Source organism: Jaculus jaculus, chromosome 8, assembly GCF_020740685.1.
Source record: "Jaculus jaculus isolate mJacJac1 chromosome 8, mJacJac1.mat.Y.cur, whole genome shotgun sequence".
Taxonomy (NCBI): Eukaryota; Metazoa; Chordata; class Mammalia; order Rodentia; family Dipodidae; genus Jaculus; species Jaculus jaculus.
In genome coordinates this window covers 126,735,138-126,754,852 of record NC_059109.1, presented here as the reverse complement: position 1 = coordinate 126,754,852, position 19,715 = coordinate 126,735,138, and positions in this window count along the sequence as shown.

Sequence of the window (19,715 nt, the reverse complement as noted above, 5' to 3'; positions counted from 1 at the left end):
TCTGCTTTCCCATTTATTTTTACTTATTTATTTGAGAGACAGAGACAGATAAAGAGAGAGTGGGCATGCCAGGGCCCGTAGCCACTGCGAATGAACACCACAAGCATGTGCCACCTTGTGAATCTGGCTTATCTGGGTACTGAGGAACTGAACCTGGGTCCTTTGGCTTCACAGGCAAGTGCCTTAACCACTAAGCCATCTCGCCAGCCCCCAAATATTTTTAGTTACACAAAGTAAGGGTTTTTCTGAGTGCATATGCTGCCGTGTTTATCTGTGTCTTTTCGTAGTACGTATGCGTCTGCATGTGTATGATGCACGTGTGTATATGTGTGGGTGACAAGTGCCGCAGAGCGTATGTGACAGTCATAGGACAGCCTTGCGTGTCGGCCTTCATCTTCCACCTTGAGACAGGATTGTCTCCAAGTACAGCCAGCTCCTGACCCTCGAACTCCCAGTAATTCTCCTGTCTCTGCCTTGCATCTCCCCCCTGGCCACCCTGGCATTCTAGGCGCATGCTACCACATGGGTTTTTATGTGGGGTCTAGAGATTCGAACCTGGGTCCTTGTGCTTGCATGATAAGGACTTTATCCACTAACCCACATGTTGTAGCCCGGTTCACATTGCTGGTAGAAATCACCCAACCAAGAGCAGCTTCTGGGAAAAAGAAATTTATTTTGGCTTACAGGCTTGAGGGGAAGCTCCACGATGGCAGGGGAAAACGATGGCATGAGCAGAGGGTGGACATCACCCCCTGGCCAACATAAGGTGGACAACAGCAACAGGAGGGTGTGCCAAACACTGTCATGGGGAAACTGGCTATAAAGCCCATAAGCCCGCCCCCAACAATACACTCCCTCCAGGAGGCATTAATTCCCAAATATCCATCAGCTGAGGAGCTAGCATTCACAACACCTAAGTTTATGGGGGACACCTGAATCAAACCACCACACCACATCCCCAGCCTTTCTGTCTCCTTGTACTACAGAGAAATCCCCGAAGAGCCTGGCTTTTCACCTGTGTTCAGCACTGTAGTCCGGGCCTTTGCCCCCCAGCCTGGCATTATCACAAGGGCTTAGCAAGCAGGCCTTGGAGCGATGGGTGATGACACACGCCCTCACAGAACCCTAGGAGTGGGCCGGTGGGGCCCAGGCTTCCAAAAACACGCAATTCTCCAGACAGCCCGGGAAAGTGAAGGTTCTGAAGCCCAGGCTATGGCGGCTCCAACACTCTACGCAGACACAGGCTCCTGGGTGATAACGCTGGGGGTCTGCGGCCGCATTAGAAGCAGCAAGGACTTGTCTGCTGTGACTGTCAAAGTTTTACCCAGAAGCAAGACCAGCTCAAAAGAGCTCTTTCAAGGGTGAAACAACCCAGCTCTGAGGGAGCGGGGAGGTCCAAAGGCTGACACCCCCAGATCTGATCCTGTTGCTAACTGCACACTCCAAGACTGGAGTGCCTGTCTACAGGGGCTTGCTAAATGGAATGTTCTCCTAACCTTCTGTGTGAGACCATCCTGGGTGCCAACCAGGGCTTCTGGGACGGGCTCAGTGAGCCAGCCTGCAGTGGGTGATGTGCCTCCATCTGGAACTGAGATCTTTTTTAAAAAATATTTTTTAATTTTTAAAATTCATTTATTAAAGAGACAAACAGAGAATGGGCCTACCACGGCCTCCAGCCACTGCAAACAAACTCCAAACACATGTGCCACCATGTGCATCTGGCTTATGTGGGTACTGGGGAGTTGAACCTGGGTGTTTAGGTTTCATAGGCAAGTGCCTTAACCACTAAGCAGTCTCTCCAGTCCTGGAATTGAGGTCTTCATTCCACCCTGCCCTTCTGCAAGCCTCCCTTAGCTGACTCTGGTGCATAATTGGTGGGTGTGGGAACCTTTTTTGGCTTCTTGGCAGTGGAGGGTGTTCTCTCTAGGCTAACCCTGCCCTTTGTAAGTAAGTGCAAGCTGGTAAACAAATGGAGGTTGTTGTTTTGTTTTGTTTTGGTTTGGATTTTTGAGGTAGGGTCTCACTCTAGCTCAGGCTGACCTGGAATTCACTATGTAGTCTCAGGGTGGCCTCGAACTCACAGTGATCCTCCGACCTCTGCCTCCCGAGTGCTAGGATTAAAGGCATGCACCACCACGCCCGGTTACAAATGGAGGATTTTTGCAACATCACTGCATTAGAAGGTCAAGGTCTGCAGAGCTCTGTGGGGACCCCAGAGACTAGGGCAAAAGAGCCATTTCATCTAGAATCTTCTGCCTGTCAGTGGCCCAGAGGGGCCTCTTCAGTAAGCTCAGGTTCCCTCTCAGCTCTTACTGACACTAATTATTGAGGCTTCTAGTCCCAAATCTAACTAGCATCACCCACGGGTCAAGGCCAAGTCTCTCACACTGTCCAGCCTCTGAGCTTCCTGGCTTCTTCGTTTTCTGCTGCATTGACAGGCAACCTGGCCAAGAATAGGGCCTGACTCTGGTTTGTCTCAGCAGCGACCAAGGTTTGAGGCAGGAGTGTCTGGGGAGTAGCCCACAAACTCAGTGTCCACAGTGGGTGCAGAAGAGCAGACGAGGTAGACAAGGTGAGGCCTGGATGCAGGCAGCTCCTCTGGGGTGGCAGAGAGCTCCCACCAGGGAAAACAAGGACTGAGGGTGAGTTTTGATCTGATATCCAGAGAGGCTGGTAGAGCTGGAGCTCTGAACCTCCTGGTTCAAAGCTGCAAAACAATTTGAAAGAATGTGTGAGCCGCTGCATGCGTGGCCCGCTGAAGGCTCGGGACAACCCAGTTCAGCTCGAAAAGACCACCCGTTTGCAAAGTTCTCTTTGAGAGAGGAGGAGAGACGTGGAGGGAGCCGGCTATGGGAGTTAGGAGTCAGGGTGTCCCCGAGGGAAATACCCACGGTCAACCCAGGCTGGACAGAATGAGAAAGTGGAGGGCAGTGGGGAGGACCCTGACCTTAAGTTCTTTTTTATGGTAGAAAAGAGTTCCTATATCACATGATCCAAGTGTTAAATAAAACACACCTGAGATGGACAAATTCCCTTACCCAGCTTTTTTATTCGGTTTTAAAGATAGCCAGTTCCTCCTCTCCCCCGTCCCCCAAACAACAACAACAGAAAGAAACGAGAGAGAAGCCTCGCGGGACCACTCCAGCAGCTGCTCTGGCTTACTGGCCTTTTCTCCTGTAGCGTGTGGCTGGGAAGGAAGAACGGGGGACTTATGGGACCCACAGTGTGTCTATGTTCACCCACCAAACCACTCTGGGGTCACATGGTGTGCTCCTTCCAGGCATATACCACGAGATGCCAGCCAGCCACTCCGAGCCCGGGCAAAACCACCGGGCAGAGCAGGGCGCGAGGCTCGAGCGGGCTTTTTGGCAACTTCTCCCCGGGTGTCCCCCGTCCGGCCTGAGTGCTGTATGGAGAGAACAAGCATGGGATAGTGCATGGGTAGAGGTTAGGGGACCTTCAGGAGCCCTCACTGTCCCCTCTATTTGAGGCCACTTTCTCTCTCTCCTCTCTCTCTCTCTGGATCTTGCTCTGCTGTTCTTCAGCACACTCGTCATGAGCGTCTGGGAAATTGTCCTGTCTCTGCCTCCCCTGAGACTCAGCCTCTGGCCTCTGCCTCCCGTCTTGCTGTTAGAGTGCTGGGATTACAGAAGCCCACCACAGTTTATAGCTTTACATGGGCTGTGGGGGTCCCTGGGCTTGAGCAAGTGATGAATGCCTTATCTGCTAAGCCATCTTCCCAACTCCAGGGTGCCCCTTTGTGATACTCATTTGCAGTTTTTTGATATTGTTGTTGTTGTTATTTTGTTTTCTGAGATAGGGTCTCTCTCTAACCCAGACTGACCTGGAATTCACTATGTAGTCTCAGGCTGGCCTTCCACTCACAGCGATCCTCCTACCTCCGCCTCCCAAGTGCCAGGGTTAAAGGCATGTGCCGGCATGCCCGCCCTTCATTTGCAAATTATTACTGAGCACCTACTGTGTGCAGGCACGGTGCTGCACGCTGGAGACAGGGCACGCGGGTGCAACCACGGAACTCCCGAGCAGCGGACACAGCCGAGTACACTCCAGTAACAAAAGCCGGGACGGGCCGAGGCCGGTGTGCGCTTGGAGAACTAACTGCCCTGCAGCAGGCTCGGTGGTGGCGAGGTGCCGCGGGGAGGGGGCTGGGAAACATCGCAGAGCGAACCCCGGGAAAGAGGAAGGTGGGGCTGCTTGGGGAGATGATTCCAGACAGAGGGAACAGCTGCTGTGGGGAGTGCAGAAGGTGTCCAGAGTGTGTGTCATCACAAGGCAGAGGAAGGGACAGAGGCTAGAAATCCTCTCTGCGTTTTCTCCAATGCACACATCCTGCATAATGGGAAGGAAAGTGCTCTAGTGTCTTTTTAAAAAATATCTTGTTTGTTTGTTTGGTTGGTTGGTTTTTCGAGGTAGGGTCTCACTCTAGCTCAGGCTGACCTGGAATTCACTATGTAGTCTCAGGGTGGCCTCGAACTCACGGTGATCCTCCTACCTCTGCCTCCCGAGTGCTGGGATTAAAGGCGTGCGCCATCACATCTGGCTTTAAAAAAATATTTTTATTTGGGCTGGAGAGACGGCTTAACGGTTAAGGCACATGCCTGCAAAGCCTTAGGGCTCATGTTCGACGCGCTAGGTCCCACATAAGCCAGACGCACAGTGACGCAAGCACACACATGTACACAAGGGGGTGCTCGCTTCCGGTGTTCGATTGTACTGGCCGGAGGCCCTAGTGCACCGATTATTTCTCTCTCACTTTCTCACTCTTGCATAAAAAAAGGCAGTCTGTTGGGCTTACCTCATTTTTTTTTTTTATTTATTCATTTGAAAGAGAGAGACAGCAAGAGGGAGAGAGAACGGTCATGTGCCAGAGCCTCCAGCCACAACAAGCTGACTCCAGACACATTCACCACTCTGTGAGTCTGGCTTCATGATGTGGGTACTGGGGAATTGAACCCAGGCTATCAGGCTTTGCAAACAAGGGCCTTTAACTGCTGAGCCATCACCCCAGACCAAGCTTTAACGTCTTTTAAGGAAAAGGAAAGGAGTGGGGTGGAGTCCTCGCTTCCTTCTGATTCTCACACTGGTCACACTTGCCCAAGACCGAGCAGTCCCTTCCAGGACTGTGGAAGGACAAGTGCCATGCTCCAAGGGTTCAGAGCTGAGTGGTCTCCTGGTGGGGAAGGGCACTTCCCACTGCCCTGAGCCACAGGAAACAAACCACAAAGACCACCCAGGCCTCCCAGGGGCTCTCAGGGTGATGCCGGGAGTCACTATTAGAATCCAAGGTGTGAACAAGGAGATGTCCATCCATTAAGTCCACCTGGAAGGAGGGACTGCGCCAATTACTGGTAATACGAAACAGGAGTGGGAAGTCAGAGACCATGACCTTTCTGAGACAGCCCTGGGGCCGCTCAGCCGACCCTGTGCATTCACTGAGCAGGGACCTTTCACTGGTCCGCTCCCTCCCGTGTCCTTAATAGTCTTAAAAAAAAAAAAAAAAAAAGACTTTAGCTAAGATTTCATTCAGTGAATCAATTGATAAGCCACGCCAGGCGTCGCGGGGCATCCTGGCCTCGATCTAATGGAAACGATTATTAGGTAAACGAAGTTTTTGCTCCTGCACTGGAACCCGGAGCGGAAAGCAGAGATAAGGATCCTATTTCCATCAGCTTCTCTAGTTTCTTCTGAGCTTGGCTTAACCCAGCACCTGCCCGCACCTCAAACAAGGAGCAGGAACAACTGGTAGAAGGTCAAAAGCCCCGGGGGGGGGCCTGCTGTGACAGCAAAGCCAGAGAGGTCCCCCCACTTTCTGTTTCTCCCACTTCTCCGTGTTAGACCTGACTCTACTCCTGGGGTAGAGGGGCAATTATGACCCTCACCTCAGCCCCTTTGTACTCACCGTTTCCTGTTCGACTTGCTTCCTCCCACTCTCCTCCCCACCCCAGACTTCCTCCCCCCCCCCCCCCCCGTGAAATCACTTCTCAAGAGTAATGGATGTGGAGCCCATGGTTAGCATCCCCAACACTGTAGGAAACAGCTTCCAGGGGGCTGGAGAGATGGCTTAGCGGTTAAGGCATTTGCCTGCAAAGCCAAAGGATCCCAGTTTGATTCCCCAGGACCCACGTAAGCCAAATGCACAGGGGGTGCATGTATCTGGAGTGCGTTTGCAGTGGCTGGAGGCCCTGGTGCCCCCCCCCCCGCCCCGCCTCTTTCTCTCTCTCAAATGAATAAATAAGAACCGGGACCACAGCTTTCTCCTGCAGCTCCCAGCATCCTCCACAGCTCACCGCAACTGTAGTTACAGAATAGTGTGGACTAGAATTTCTGCTCCTTCCGTACGACTGGACAACTACCCTTTAGTTCATCGCAGCCTCCACCTTGGCCGGGGCCAGTCATTCTCATAAGGAATTCATTTGCAAGGTAGGAGGCTCACTAGACTGGCCAGAAGAGCTGGGAGCCAGGGCTGGTGAGGGCGGAGTGGCTGTCGGAAACAGGCTCTCTCCAGTGGCATCAGACCTTTTATTTTTTTAAAGATTTTATTTATTTATTTATATACTAGAGACAGACAGAGGGAAGGAGAGAGAATGGGCACACCAGGGCCTCTAGCCACTGCAAATAACTCCAGATACATGTGCCACCATGAGCATCTGGCTTACGTGGGACCTGGAGAGTCGAACCTGGGTCCTTAGGTTTCACAGGCAAGCACCTTAACCGCTGAGCCACCTCTCCAGCCCCAGCAGAGCTTTTTTGAGACGAGTGCTGGGCTTGCTCGCTCCTCTGTCCTGACGGGAGTCCAGAGGGGAAGACTCCCAGGCCGAGCTGGTGGACGCAGCGGCAGCAGCCGCCGTCCCGCTGCGGTCACTTGCACTCCAACTTTGAAGTTACCACCGGACCCACGTGCACCCCCCAGCCATAGTAGCTATAGCTCGGGGGGCTCCAGAGCCCCAGGACCTGGAGGTGGCCCAGTGGTCCCCACAGAGAGAGCTTGTGTGTCTGAGCTCAGGAGGCCAGTCATCACACCCCAGGTTTGGTCCCTAAATGCCTTTGGTCCCACTCATGGCTGCCAAGCAGAGCTTGCTGTAGGGAAGATAGCTTTTGCCCCCCCCCCCCCACTTCACCTCCAAGAACACCTGCTGACCCTCAACAAGTGGGAAGATTTCTCCTCACGTCTGGGGTGGGAGGGGCGTTTCCTGCAGCCTGGTTGAGGTCTGAGAGCTGTCACCAACCCTGGATGCCAGCTGCTGGTCGTCCAATAGCACAGATTTATTCAACACCTATTACACGCCAGCCACTCCTCTGGCACCGAGGACACTGCAGATCCTCAAGCTGTCACATACCATGCTTTCTACTGCAGTCACATGCTGCTACTGGCGGCATGAGGCAAACGCCAAAGAAATAAACAAAGGGACTTGCTTTTGTTGGGTACTCCTAAGCACCCCCAAAGACAACCTGGCAGCTGAGGGAGCAGGGCTAGGCGTGGTGGGGTGTTTGTTGGAGCAGGTGGGACATCTCCCCCCTCCCACCCAGTGGCCCTGGACCTCAGGGCCAGGGTTCCAGATGCCAAGACTCAGTATTGTCCTGGGCCTCTGGGATTTCAGATGCGTGCACCGTTGTCTGGCTAAACAGACATATTATGACCACTAAACTGCTCTCTAAACACTTACGTTTATGCCCATGTGTTAACGCTGCTCTCAGTTTTGGTTGAAAAGAGAAGTTTCTCTCTTCAGATGGCTGTGACCACTAGGGTGACTCAAAAGTGGCTTAAGTGCTGAAAAAATGTCAGTGGAAGGTTCAGCACTGAGACTTCTCTGTCAAACCCCCAAGGCTCAGAGACCGCTGAGGAAGAGGTGGCAGAAAGAAAGAATGCAAAAGCCAAAGGAAGGAGAGGAGAGCTTACAATACTGTCCTCCAGATGTAAAACGGCCATGATATTCATGACCTCACAGTGGCTGATCTACCAACGCAAAACCTGCACAATAAGAAAAAAATAATGATATCATTATAGGAGAGAGACAGCTGGAAAGAAGGGATTCAGTGGAGGAGGAGAGGGAAATATTAGGAAGGCATCAGGGATCATGGTATATTGTCTATATTTGTGGAAGTTGTCAATCAAAAGTTTAAACAAAAAGACGTGGCAAGCCTCACACCAGGTCGCCTGTCTGGGCCTCTGAGTCTGTTGTTCCTGGCCAGAGGGACCAGACAATTTAAGGACGGACTCCCAGGCAGGGTGGAACTGGAATCGCAGAGTATGTTATGAGCAGGCATCGCCTCCATTTTATTATTCCCTGTGTGCAAAAATCACATTAAGGCTGTGTTTAAAATGCTGTAATGCTGTGTTTGAATGTGTTTAAAATGCTGGCGGCCTAGGGTTTTCTGGGGATCTGTCCTCACAATTTCATCGCTGCCAGGCAGGAAACTCTGTAGCTCGGCCTGGGGAGCGTGTGTCCTCACTCACTCACTCACTCACTCACTCACTCCTTCATTCACTCACTCATTGAATACCCTTTCCTACAGACAAGGCCATGAGCTCACAGGACAATGGAAGCACCTGGGGTTTATCTCACAACTTTCAGATCATGATGAAAGAAACAAGATGATGGAGGAGCAGATGATAGGAAAAGGGTTTAGTAAAGACGAGGCTACCTCCTTAAGAGTTGACATTTAGGGATGGAGAGGTGACTCAGCTGTTAAGATGCTTGTCTGCAAAGCCTAATGACCTGAGTTTGATTCCCCACTACCCACGTAAAGCCAGATGCACCAAGTGGCACACACACCTGGAGTCCATTTTGCAGCAGCGGAAGGCCCGGGGTACAACCATTCTCTCTGTCTCTCTTCTATCTCTCTCTGCTTATAAGTAAGTAAAAAAATATTTTTTTTTTTTTTTAGGGCTGGAGAGATGACTTAATGGTTAAGGTGCTTGCCTGCAAAGCCAAAGGACCCAGGTTTGATTCCCCAGGATCCATGCAAGCCAGATGCACAAGGTGAGAGAAAGAGAGCGAATTGGAGGGTCCCTCGCCACTGCTCTCGAACTCTAGACACATGTGTTACCTTGTGTGTCTGGCTTATGTGGGACCTGGATAGTCAAACATGGATCCTTAGGCTTCATAGGCAAGTGCCTTAACGACTAGGCAATCTCTCTAGCCCCACAGTGAGAGATTCCAGTGCCCCAGGCGCCCTCTTCCCCCGTAACCCTCCAGCACTCCCCACACGCCATCTGGCTAGTCTTCTCCCCGGCCCGTGGCTCATGCCCACTTCCCAGGTGTAGAAAAACAGACTCGGGATGGCCATCTTGCCGAAGGTCAGCAGGCACCGGCACCGGCATTTGCACCGATCTCTGTGAGTGTGACATCTGGGACAGGGCCTGGGGGAGCCCCGCCACGTTGTATGGAACAGCTGCCTTTTCTGTCTTCATCAAAAGCCCCAGGGAGTCAGGTTTCTCTCTCGTATCTGTTCTGAGAGTGATCCTTGGCGGCTGCCGGACCTCTGTCCACAAGAGCCCAAAGCCAGTGTTTGTTCACTCTGCCGGGGTCTAGATGCCTCGTCTGTGTGCCAGGCAGAACGGTGGCGGGGACAGCACGCCGTGTCAGAGGCGCACAGACAAGAAACAAAGACTCAGGCAGCGAGGAGGAGCCACTGGTCCCCACTGCATTCCCCTTGCGTTGCTGTGACAAAATGCCCGGCAAGACAGTAGGCGGGAGGAAAGGTCTCCTTTGGGATTTCGGGGGTGGGGGTGGGGCATGACGGAATGACTCTGTCATGGCGAGGGGAGTGTGTAGCTGTGGCTGGCGTTCACTCAGTGGCACCCCAGGAACCGCAGAGGGTACTGGAGCAGGGGCCAACTATAACCTCTCAAAGGCCCACTCCTTAGACTGGAGGGATGGCTCGGCAGTTAAAGGTGCTTGTTTGCAAAGCCTGATGGCCTGAGTTCAATTCCCCAGCAGCCATGTGAAGCCAGATGCACAAAGCGGTGCATGCGTCTAAGGTTTACTTGCAGTGCCTCTCTCCCTGCCTCACCCTCAAATGGATTAATAAAAAATATTAAAGGTCCACCCCTAGAGACCTACTTCTGCCAGCCGGTTCCCACTTCCTAAAGGCTCCAAAGTCTCCCAAAATAATGCTACCAGCTAGGGAGCAAAACCTGAGCCTGCTGGGACCATTTCAGATTCAAGATCACACCAGCCATGAATCAACTAGCCAGACTCCTGTCCCAATGCTCAAAGACACAGAGCAGGGAATCAGGACCTCTGTGGGTAGAAAGAGCCACCCCGGGCCCTCATTAGATCAGTGACCGCTGGCTCCTCTTGGATTCGGGTTTATGGTCTGGGTGGCTCGGGGACCAGCCTCCCCTCAAAGTCCCAGCCGGAGCAATCGCTGCATGTCTGAGGGTCTCACTGGGCACAGCACTGGACTGAAGGGTGGGAACGGGACAGAGACTCGTCCAGAGGGCAGAGGTCAGAACCCAGGCAGCCTGGATACAGTGCACCAAGACCTTTTGCATTTTCACTGGGTGTCTTCTCTCCCACCAGCTCTGGCTTCCTCCCTCTGAGCAACAGCAAGTGCTCCCTGGGGACCCCAAAGTCTGCACCTACTGGGATCCAATGCTAGGAAGTTAGAAGTCTCACAGAGGACAAGCATCTTTGGTGGCCCAGCATGGCCTCATCTTTACAGATGAGAAAATTGAGAGATTAAAGGAGGAGGGAGGTGGGTTCAACCTCAATATGTTTAGGTTCAATTATCAATTTGTTTCTGTTGGGTTTTTTTTGAGGTAGGGTCTCCCTCTAGCCCAGGCTGACCTGGAATTCACTATATAGTCTCAGGGTGGCCTTGAACTCATAGAGATCCTTCTACCTCTGCCTCCCAAGTGCTGGGATGGAAGGTGTGCGCCACCACACCCGGCTCGATTATCAATGTTAAAACAGCCTTGCTCCCCATTAGCACCCATGATCTATTTACACTTCTCCAGTAAAGTTGGGCTAGTAACAGAAATTTTCTGTGACAATTTTATTGCGTATTTTCTCTGAGGCAGGCCTGTGCCACCACTCCCGAAGGGCATCAAGATATTTTTGGTTCGGTTTCATTGTGATGCATGGTCTGACGTAGCCGAGGCTGGCCTGGAATTCCTAGCAATCATTCCACCTCAGGCTTCCAGGTACTGGGGTTGTAAGCACACACCACCACACCCAGCAAGAGAAGACACTTAAAAATAAAAAGAAGGGGCTGGGGAAATGGGAAATGGTCAAAAGTGCTCGCTGGCAAGCCTTCTAGCCCAAGTTCAATTCCCCAGCTCTCACATAAAGTGGTGCATGGGTCTCTAATCCCCAACACGCCTACGGCAGAGCCGGGAGAATCCGAGCAGCAGTGGCAAAGCCAAGGGCAATCCTGTCTCAAGAAAGAAAGCAAGGGCTGGAGAGAGATGGCTTAGCGGTGAAGGCGCTAAAATTAGCCGGGTGTGGTGGCACACGCCTTTAATCCCAAGATTTGGGAGGCAGAGGTAGGAGGATCACTGTGAGTTTAAGGCCACACTGAGATGACATAGTGAATTCCAGGTCAGCCTGGGCCAGAGTGAAACCCTACCTCGAAAACACAAAAAATAAAATAACATAAACCAAAGGCGAGGACAAACTTCCACTTGATGCCAAGGCACATGAGCACCCCCCCCCACACACACACATCATGCACATCCACACATCCCAACATAAATAATAAATAAATCAAGAAAGAAAAGAGAAAAAAGAAACACTATTGCCAGGAAGATGATAAAGGCGATGGTTACGAGGCATGCTGGAGACACAAGGTGGGTGTTTCTTCAACAACACATCTCAAGGAAAGACTAACACGGAAGTGTGTCAGTTAAAGAACAGAGCAGCTGGCACAGGCAGCCACGACTGGGTCAAGAATTGAACACACTGCCGGGCGTGGTGGCGCACGCCTTTAACCCCAGCACTCGGGAGGCAGAGGTAGGAGGATCGCTGTTGAGTTCGAGGCCACCCTGAGACTCCATGGTGAATTCCAGGTCAGCCCGGGCTACAGTGAGATCCTACCTCGAAAAACAAAAAAAAAAAAAACAAAACAAAACAAAAAAAAAAGAATTGAACACATTAATAGTAAAACTATTTGCCATGACCATATTTGAACATAAATTGGAATTGGGGTTGACACTGGGAATTATTGAAAACTATTGAAGTCTAAAATGATATTGAAGATCTGGTTTTTAAAATATTGATTATAGCTGAGCGTGGTGGTGCACACCTTTAATCCCAGCACTTGGGAAGCAGAGGTAGGAGGATCACTGAGTTCAAGATCAGCCTGAGAGACTACATAGTGAATTTCAGGTCAGCCTCAGCTACAGCCAGACCCTACCTTGAAAAAAACAAAAACAGGAGGGGGAGTGGGCTGGAGAGATGGCTTAGCCATTAAAGCACTTGCCTGAAAAGCCTAAGGATCCTGGTTTGATTCCCCAGTGATCCATGTAAAGCCAGATGCAGTGGTGTATGCATCTGGAGTTCCTTTGCAGTGGCTGGAGGCCCTGGAATGCCCATTCTCTCTCTCTCCTAACTCTCTTCTTACAAAAAAGAATTAAAACTAAATAAAAACTTAAAAAACAAAAACCCACGCTCTCCTGGGATCGCCTTGCAAGAACTCCCATCCTTTCACCTGCGTAGTTCCGTGCCTTTGCTAGGGAGGGCAGTGACAGTGGATGTAGCCTGTCCCAGCAGTTAGGACAAAGACGTTGGCCTCCTGGCTGTAGGAATGACCCCTAGGAAGGACAGAGCACACAAGTGGCCTGACATGCGTGGACTGTCTCTATGAATCTTACTCCATAGCCTTCACCGGAGACTAAGGATCATGTGAGAGCTTGTCACACCCAGGGCAAGCCTCTGACAGTGTCACGTGGCCATCCAGGCTGCAAAATCCTGTACACCAGCATGAGGATGCCTGTGTCTAAAACCCAAAGAAAATAACAACAGCAAAAAAAAAAAAAAAAAAAAAGTTAACAACTTCGCTTGAAAGAAAGACCAGAAAAAATTGATGCACTGTTTCAATGCTTAACTTGCCCTGGAAATGGGACTGTGGAGAAGGTATATCTCTTTCTTCTGCCGTGTGTGTGTGTGTGTGTGTGTGTGTGTGTGTGTGTGTGTGTGTGTGATTTCCCGAAAGCACTCTGTCTGCCCTGTTCCCTTAGAAGAAATAGCCTGAGCTGAGAATCACAAAGGAACTCTTCCGCCCTCTACTGCCGCCCTGCGGTACTGCACCCTAATACCTAGGTTCTGGGAACGTGGTCAGGGGTCACAAGGCGGTGCTCATAGGCAGGTCACCATGCACTTGGAAGCAAAGGACAAGAGGGTTCAGAGAGGACTCCTCCCCCCCACCCCTGAAAAGCGAGATTCCCCTCAGTCGCATACTCTGTGGGAAATCCCGGAATTACACCGCCAACTTGCTGACTCCTGTCCCCCGCTCATCTCCACCCTCCAAAGACCACAGCACCTGGGGACAGCAGTCAGGCTGAGTTTAAGTCGCAGCTCTGGCCTTTCGGGGCTGCATGTCCTTGGACATGTCACCGCAGGGTTCTGGGCCTCAGCTTTCTCGCAAGTCTGACTGCATCTCTGGCCTCTACCTGCTAGAGGCTAGCACTCAAAAGGCCACTGGTGGGCTGGAGCTTGCCTGCGAAGCCTAAGGACCCAGGTTCAATTCCCCAGAGCCCACATAAGCCAGATGCACAAAGGTGGCGCATGCATCTGGAGTTCGTTTGCAGTGGCTGGAAGCCCTGGTGCGCCCATTCTCTTTATCTCTCTCTCTCAAATAAATCTTCCTTTTAAATATATCTTTTAAAGTTTTGTTTATTTTTATTTATTTATTTGACAGAGAGAGAAAGAGGCACCTTGTGCATCTGGCTCAAGTGGGTACTGGGGAATCAAGCCTCGAGCTGGGGTCCTTAGATGTCGTAGGCAAGCGCCATCTCTCCAGCCCTATTTTTAAATATTTTAAAATTTTTAATTTTATTTATTAGAGACAGAAAGAGAGAGAATATGAATGGGTGCACCAGGGCCACTAGCCACTGCAAACGAATTCCAGATGCATGCGTCACTATGTGCATCTGGCTTATGTGGGACCTGAGGAATTGAACCTGGGTCCTTAGGCTTCGCAGGCAAGCTCTTTAAGTGCTAAGCTATCTGTCCAGCCCTCAAATAGTATTTTTTTAAAAGGCCATGAGCATTGCTCACTACCTCTGAGGGGGAAAATCAGCCTCTTTGGTTGAGAAGCCCTGCCTCGTTCTGCTTGCGCCTCTCTGGAGTTTGCTGTTAGTATAGAAGTCACTTGAAGAACAGGGGATGACCAGCTCTGACCCCACCAAGAGAAAGGATAACAGTCCTGGCCCCTCCTTCCACCCACACCCCACCCAGCCCACTGCTTCCCTCACCAGGGCCTTCCCCCACAAGCACCCCCCTACCCGGCAGGCCCCCACTACCGAGGTATATGGGCCCCCCTTCATGCTGGCCCGCTGGGCTGTTGAGTTTGGCTCTGTCTCAGGCCTTCCAGGCAAGGGACCGTCTTCAATTAACCTAGAAAAACAATAGCAGAAAGGGTCACAGCCATTATGAAAAAGAATAGGTGGTGAAAAGATTCTGGCAAACACCCCCTGGTGGGGGCAGATGTGGGAGACCTCAGCCATATGGGGCACTAACTCCCCCCAAGGGAACAGAGCCAGCTAGGAAAGCTGAGAGCTGCTCCAGCCCTGGCCTGAAGGCCTCCCACTTGGCTAGGGAGGCAGGGAGAATGCAAGGGGGCCAAGTCTCCCTGGGGCTCCCAGGCTGGGCAGAGAGCCCACAGGGGCAGGTTTGGGGGTCTTAATAGGGGTGGTCATTTTGACCTCCTTGGCTCCTGGGGATAAAAATTCTCTCTCTCTCCCTCTCTCTCTCTCTCTCTCTCTCTCTCTCCTTTCTCTTTCTTTCTTTCTTTCTTTCTTTCTTTCTTTCTTTCTTTCTTTCTTTCTTTCTTTCTTTCTTTCTTTCTTTTGAGGCAGGGTCTCACTCTAGCCAAGGCTGACTTAGAAGTCACACCATAGCCCGCATCATCTTCGCCCTCACAGCTGTCCTCCCTCATCAGCCTCTTGAGTCCAGAGCCAGGAGTTAGGAATCAGAAGTTAGACGACAGGGCAGTTCTCCATGGAGCTGTGATCCTGTCCAAGGTGGCCTGTGCTGTCAAGTGACCCTTGAGTGCTGAGAGGTCTCTCCTGAAGCCAGTAAAGGGACACCCTCAGGACCTGGCTTGGAGGCGTGGTTCATGACAGAGCTCTCTCCCAGAGTGTGTGAGGCCCCGGGTTCATCCTCCACACTGAGAAACAGAGCAAAACAACACGTGAATGAAAGAAGTAAGTAAATAAAATTCCCTCATGGCCCCTCTATAGAACGCCCTCAGTAGCCCAGGTTGGCCTTGAACTCACAGTGATCCTCCTACCTCAGCCTCCAGAGTAAAGAGGGGTGGGGTACCTGTAGGGAGATGGCCTCTGGCTCCCACTCTCTCCCTGGGTGGAGTCAGAGCTGATAAGAGTGAAAACCACAGCATTGGGGATGGAGAGATGGCTTAGCAGTTAAGGCACTTGCCTGTAAGGCCAAAGGACCCAAGTTCAATTCCCCAGGACCCATGTAAGCCAGATGCACAAGGTGGCACATGTGTCTAGAGTCCATTTGCAGTGACTGAAGGTCCTGGCGCACCCATTCTCTTTCCCCCTCTCTGTGTATCTCTCTTTCTACCTCTCTCCATATATCTGCCCCCCCTCAAAGAAATAAAATAAAAATTTTTAAAAAAATTTAAAAAACACAGCCTCTAGTTTTGTTCTCTTGGCAGGTAGCTTTGAGCACTTACTGTGTGCCTGTTTGGGGTGTTCCTACTGTGTCTCAGGGACTTAATGGTGGAGATTGGTGATGGTTTTTATTAAATTTTATTTATTTATTTGTAAGAAGAGAGAACAGGTATGCCAGGGCCTTCAGGCACTGGAAATGGACTCCAGATGCAGGTGCCACTATGTGCACCTGACTTTACGTGGGTACTGGGGAATTGAACTTGGGTCGTTAGGCTCTGCAGACAAGTGCCTTAACCGCTAAGCCTGGTTTGGTTAACTTCTGTCATCAACTTGACTGAATCAAAACCAAGTAAGAGACATACCCATGGTCAGGGCTGCGAAGGCATTTCCAGAAGGATCACGTGAGTCGGGAGACGCATTCTCTAGAGAGGCAGTGCCAGGTCTAAAGAGGTCTGACAGTGAAGATGAGCTGGTGTCTGCCTTCACGCCTTGGTGGCCATAGCATCTTCCCTGCTGTGGCCATCTGTTGTGGACAGTGGAATCCAGCTTCTCCAGCCTTCCAATGTGGACTGGAGACCAGCGGCTGTCTAGGAATCCTGCAGGCCTTCAGTGCCAGGCTGGGACTCCTGAGGCGGCCAGCCTCGGGACTGAGCCGCTCCTGGGTCCTCAGCTCTCAGCCCACAGCCAGCCATTGCTGGACTGCTGGCCAACCTACAAATCCCCTTTCGAATACATCCATTCTGCTGTTTCTGTTTCTCCACAGAGCTGACTCCTACATGACACAATGATAAGGAAAAATAGACATGTGGGGGGACTAGAGAGGTGGCTTAGCAGTTAAGGCATTTGCCTGTGAAGCCAAAAGACCCAGGTTCGATTCCCCAGGACCCACGTAAACCAGATGCCACAAGGTAGCGCATGCTTCTGGAGTTTGTTTACAGGGGCTGAAGGCCCTGGTGGGCCCATTCTCCCTCCCTCCCTCTCAAATAAAATAAATAAATAAGAATTATTTAAGAAAAAAAGAAAGAGCTGTGGGAATGTGAAGCAACCGTGACCCCCTTGCTCCCTTCTGGGGAGACTACAACCCAAGGCAGCCCCGTAACTCCTCTGGAAGCAGTGAGCGGTTTCTTGGGAAGTTAGACAGGCACTTCCCATCCCTCTGTGCAGCACAGAGAGATGAAAACCTGGCTCTATGCAAAAACATGCATTCAACGGGTGGTTTCAGCTTGCTCACAATCACCCCAAAGTGGAACCATACCTTGTCCCTCAACTGGGGAGATGTAAGCATGCTGTATATCCACACAGGAACCGTGACCCTGAAATCCAAAGGAACAGAAAACTGACAGATGTCGTGACATGGCTACAGTTCAACTGCTGAAGAAGGCCAGCCTCAAAAGGCCTCAGGCCGCAGGATCTGCTTCTATGATGTTCTAGAAAAAAAAAAAAAAAAGCAAAACCACTGGGCATGGTGGCTCACGCCTTTAATCCCAGCACTCAGGAGGCAGAGGTAGGAGGACCGCCGAGAGTTCGAGGTCACCCTGAGACCCCATAGTGAATTCCAGGTCAGCCTGGGCTAGGGTGAGACCCTACCTCGAAAAACCAAAAACTAAATGAAAACAATAAAAAAGAAAGAAGAAAAGCAAAACCACAGGGCCAAGAATGTTCCATTGATTGCAGCAGGTACAGGTGGGAGAAGGAGCTGACAGCCAAATGGGAACCAAAGACATTTCTGGAAGGTGGGACGGCTCTGTGTCTCGACTGCGCATTTACCACCATGTGGTGGGGGCTGTGGGGCAACTGTGTTTATAAATATAAAACACGCCGTGACCAAGGCCCAGAGTGCGCCTCAAACCGTTTGTACTAACTGCCATGTCATCATACTTGCTCGGAACTGCAAGTGACATCATTCAAAAGGGATCTGAGCTGGGCGTGGTGGCGCACACCTTTAATCTGAGCACTCGGGAGGCAGAGGTGGGAGGATCGCCAAGAGTTCGAGACCATCCTGGGCTATAGTGAGACACTATTCTTAAAAAACTAGAAAAAAGGGGGAGGAGTCTAAATCCAGCTTTCTAGAATGTATATCATATGATAAGAGGTCAGAGGTCAGTTCTCTTGGCTTTTAAAAAAGTTTTTTTTTTCCTTAGTTTTTCCAGGTAGGGTCTGGCTCCATAGCCCAGGCTGACCTGGAATTCACTCTATAGTCTCAGGCTGGTCTTGAACTCACTGCCCCAGCTTGACCTTTCTTTTATGGGGGCAAAATGGCTGCTGCAGCTCCAGACATTCCAACAAAGTCCAAGATAAGACAGAAGGAAACATCTCTGGAAAGCCCTCAGAAGGCATCCGCTTATATGCCATTGGCCAGAGTCACAGCATGAACCAGTGGCTGGCAAAGGGAGTCTCTCCCCCATTAATCACCCCGGGGCCGGTATAGGTAGTCATGTGCCCACCCCAAGAACAAAGCCGGCTTCTTCTTCTTTTTTCAAATATTTTATTTTCCTTTATTTGAGAGAGAGAGAGAAATAGTCAGGGAAGGAGAGAGAGAGAGAGAGAGAGAGAGAATGGGAGTGCCAGGGCCTCCAGCTACTGCAAACGAACTCCAGACACATGTGCCACCTTGTGCATCTGGCTTACGTGGGTCCTGGGGAATCGAACCTGAGTCCTCTGGCCTTGCAGACAAGTGCCTTAACCACTAAGCCATCTCTCCAAAGGAGGCTTCTTTTAGCTGAGAAGGGAGGAGAGGGCTTTCGCCTAGACTAACAGTCTACCTCAAGCCTTGATGTGGCTTATGTATTTGCAATAAAGTCAGGGGGCAAGTCAGAGAAGCACCCTAGGGTGACCTCAGAAGAGATGGAGGGTGGGATTTTGAAGACTGATCCCCAGTGTGAATGCGTGGTCCCCCTGTGCGGAGCACCTCCTTACTCTGCGCGCGTGAGTGGGGCAGACCCCCCGAGTTCTGCAAGCTTACCACGTGACTGCTGCTTCACTTGGTAGACATCCTGGTGACTGGGGCTTGCTGATCCTCCTCTTGCTCTTTTCCTCTTGGCAGCACAACAGGCCCCGGTTGCTCTCGACCTCTGGGAGTCTCTCGAGCCCTATGCCGTCGTTCTGCTGGGACACGTTACACGTCCAGGGACACAGGGTGAGGATGGGAGGATCACCCTGGGCTGGGCACCCAGCTTTCCCCAGACCTAGGAAGCCCTCAGAAGAGGAGCCGTGACATGCATGGAACAGATGAAAGAATGGACCAAAGTGGCCCTGGGGCTCGTGCTCATCACCCATGGGGAACCCCTCCCCCCACCACTCCCTGTCCTCTCAAAGTCACGGCCTCCAAGGGCTGCGGCTAGTAAACCTCTTTTCACAGATGCCTGGGGCGCCCTCGTGTGTCCGTGCTGTGCAATAACATGTTCATGTTTTCAAAATCAGCAAGGACCATTATGCCAGCTAATACGGGGCGCCAATGTGCCACCAATCGATGCATAAAGGAATTCGAACGCTTCATCGTGGTTTTGACATAATTTTATTCTTTGGAAGGAGTTATACGTGACCACCGTAAGAAATGAAAAATCACACAGCACACAAAGGTAACCTGGGAAGGCTGTCTCCCTCCCAGTCCATCTGGTCACGTAAATGTATGCCTGCCCTACTGTTGGGCAGTCCACAGCATATCCAGCCTTGCATCGTGGCTCTGGTATAGGTCCTATGTAAATCTAACTGTGATTTAAGTTCCTGGACCTGGATGTGTGTGCGTGTGTGTGTGTGTGTGTGTGTACTGGGTAGGGGCTGAGGCAGAAGGATTGCCTGGAGTTCCAGGCTACAGTAAGACCTTGTCTCAATGTTAGAGAGAAAAAGATAGAAGACCTCTGACCTCTTATCATATGATATCTTTTTCCCGTGC